This window comes from Centroberyx affinis, unplaced genomic scaffold (assembly GCF_046629955.1).
Source record: "Centroberyx affinis isolate AG114_WGS23_722 - 3 ecotype Tasmania unplaced genomic scaffold, CSIRO-AGI_Caff_v1 ptg000617l_1, whole genome shotgun sequence".
In the NCBI taxonomy this organism is placed as follows: domain Eukaryota; kingdom Metazoa; phylum Chordata; class Actinopteri; order Beryciformes; family Berycidae; genus Centroberyx; species Centroberyx affinis.
The window spans coordinates 30,174-33,556 of NW_027279247.1; the positions used below are offsets into that span (position 1 = coordinate 30,174).

At 53.6% G+C, this 3,383-nt stretch overlaps 1 pseudogene; it reads right to left on the reverse strand.

The window, feature by feature from the left end:
- Positions 1-231: 231 nt before the first annotated feature.
- Positions 232-2,391, reverse strand: LOC139643479 (uncharacterized; annotated as a pseudogene).
- Positions 2,392-3,383: the final 992 nt, after the last annotated feature.

The window sequence follows — 3,383 nt, forward strand, 5'->3', positions numbered from 1 at the left end:
TGCTACTGATGTAGACGTGGATGGTTGAAGTTCTGATATGGAGGGCTGAGTGGGCGTAGGTGATGAAATTAGTTACGGTTAAAACATCTAGGGAAGGAAATGGCAGATTGTGGAATGTGTGGAAGGCCTTGAAGCAGTTCCATCCTGTAAGATATGATGACAGTGTTCGGGGAGCAAGGCTGTTGAGGATGGCTTCTCGGGATGCTGAGGCCAGATGTTGGAGCTGCGGGGTTAGTTGAAGATGGTGGCTGAAAACGGTGGAACTGGAGTGGGATGGGAGTCGGAGTTTGGCGCCAAGAGTCTGAATTTCTGGAATGAGAAGCGAGATAGGGAGTCAGCGATGGTAAGCGGGAATGTGATTGGCACGGATGATGAATTGATGCTGAGCTGAGACAAGAGTGAGCTTGCGCATGAACTGCATGATGTCGAGTGAGTGAGACCGCCCTTTATTGATTATGTCGATGACTGCGGTGTTGTCCGTATGTATTAGAATGGCCTTCTTGGACCACTCGTGCCCCCAAAGGAGTGCTGCTACCACAATGGGGTACAGTTCGTGAAGAGCAGAGGAAGGAGAGAGGGAAGAAAATTCGGGCGGCCATTCGGATGAGAACCACCTCCTTCCGTAATAGCCGCCGAATCCGATGGAGGGAGCTGCGTCGGTGTATAGCTGGATGTCCTCAGGCTGAGTGATGTGGTCTTCGTAAAAGAAGGTTATGCCATTCCAGGAGGAGAGGAAGTGTTGCCATAGCCTAAGTTCCATCTTGCATGCGTCGTCTAGGACGATGTGGGAGTGCAGAGAAGGTATGGCGGCGGCTATGGACAGGAGGTGAGAGAGGAAAGATCGACCTTGCGGAATTATGCGTATGGCATAATTGAGATGGCCGAGCAGTGCGAGTAGCTGCCGTTTGGTGCATATGTGGGCAAGGAGGTAGTTTGAAAGAAACAGGGAAATGCGGTGTATTTTCTCGACAGGCAGTGAGGCTTGGAAAGAGATGGAGTCCAGTGTGATGCCAAGGAATTCCAGTGAAGTGCTGGGTCCTTCTGTTTTCTCTGAAGAGAGAGGAATGCTGAGTTCGGATAAAGCAGATGTCAGAGTCGTGAGACCGTGTGATGGGGGTGAGGATGGTGGTGTGACGATGAGGAAGTCGTCTAGCAGGTGGACGATGTATGGGAGTTTATGGTTGTTGGTAAGGATCCAGCAGAGTGCTTCGGAGAGGGAGTCGAATATTTTGGGGCTGCTCTTGCACCCGAAGGTAAGACGGACGGCGAAATAATAAGCACCCTTCCAGAGGACGCCGAAAAAACGCCAGTAGTCTGGGTGTATGGGGAGGACTTTGAAGGCACTGGTGATGTCTGCTTTGGCCAACCAGGCGCCTTGGCCTGCAAGACGGATAAGTGAAATGGCGTGATTGATGGTTGCGTACTGCATGGAGAAATCTGGACTGGGGATGAGACTGTTGATGCTGGGAACGGAGGAACCATGGGGGGATGAAAGATCAATGATGAGCCTCTTCTTGCCAGAGTATTTCCTGGTTGCAATGCCAATTGGACTGATCCTGTAATTGGAAAAGGAGGGCTGCTAAATGGGCCAATCATGAAACCCTCCTTTACCTCTTTGGCTAGGAGTTTATCGACGGTGTTGGGCTCCGTGAGAGCTGACTGAAGATTGTGACATATGTATGAGGAATCTGGGATGACCTGGATACCTGGGTGGAAACCATGTGTGAAGCCGTGGATGAGGAAGTTGACAAACTCAGGATCTGGGTGGCTCTTTAAAGCGGTGGCTAGGGCGTCAATTTTTATTGGTGTGTTGAGATGCTTAGATAGTCATGAACTGTGTTTGGTGGGGTTGTGAGGACAGGTGGGCCTGGAGTGGGCGCCTCCGCAGAAGGAACAGGTGTGGAGGAAACGGCAGCTGGACACGTTGCAGCCTAAGTCGTTGAAATTATTGCATACCATCCTGCCGCCCTGGTACAGGATGGGTCTTCCCCTTTTGTCGAAGCCCTGAGGTGTGGAGCTGTGGGGAAGTGGCTGAGTATCGACCGGTTTGGGAGTGATGGGTGGAGGAGGGGCTGCGGGGGAGCGGCGAGAAAAAACTGGAGGGTTAGTAGCAGGAACAAAGGAGTGAGCAGCAGGAGCAGGGTGGCGTGTAGCGGGAGCGAAGGAGCGTGGAAGAGGAGCAGCGATGGTGCATGCTGTAGCGGGATGGGATGGTGTGCCACAAAGCTCGCATGCTAGGGCAGAACGAGCTGCGAAAACACGGCAGTAGAGCTCTGAGTCCAGGGAGCCCCAGTATGTGCCCTGGTTGAATTGGCTGATGCGTCCTGCTGCTTGGGAGGCAAAGAGAATGTGATAAGTGTAAAATCCGGTGCCACCGAACCGCAGGGCCATAGGGGTTGGGGAGGGAGGGGAAAAAGGATAGTTTAGTAGGAAGTGGGGGTGTTGGGTTGGTGGGACCGCTCTGGCTTGCCGCTGTCGGGGCAGTCTGGGTAGAGCATACTGGGATGGAGGAGGAAGAGGGGGCCAAAGGGGCCAATGAAGCGGTACTGGCATTGGCTGAAGGAAGGGAAGATGAAAGGATGCTGGGTTGAAGGGATGTATGTGCGAGGGTGTTTTGTGCAGCCTGCGGACACAGGGATGAGAGAAAAGAAGAAAAAAGACGAGACAGATCGGAAACAAAGGGAGCAGGCACAGGGGGAGATACGACCTGGCCCTCACGACTGAGGGCTGGAGTGGCTGGATGCGGCCCTGCTGCGTCGGGCGGCGCGATGACGTCATTGGCGTGAGACCTGACGGCGACGACGTTGATTCAAGTACCCGGAAGCGTGGGAGTGTTTGTTGATGTCGCCGGAGGAGGATTAGTACAGAGAGAATTGGTGTAATGTTGAAAAAGTTTTGCCTTGTTGTCGTTGCGGTGGAAGGAGATTTTATTTTCTCTGAGGACCCGCTGCAAGCGGGCGACTGTCCAGTCGGAGATGTCGGTGGCGCAACGAGGCACGGTGTGTGTTTGGGGTGAATCCGGAGTTTGGTGGCGTCGCCTGGGAACAGATCGCGTTGATCTGGAACGGTTGGAGAGATGATGAGTGGAAGAGGGGATGTCTCCCCGCGAACGACGACAGCGACTTCTACCTCTGTCGGAACGTGGAGGTGAGGGGGGGATCTCTTTGGAACTACTGGATGGAGAGTAATGGACGATTGGCTGCTGAGGAACCTGGATCACCGAGCGTAACCGGGATGGCTGGAAACTTTGAACCGGCGCTTGATGAACGGACAGGGGAGACTCCGAGACCGCGGATCTTGGTAGATCTTGGTCGAACAGGTCGCTGTCCGAGATAAAAAGCTGGAGCCCGGGATCCATGACGAAATCAGGTAAGGGATCGATT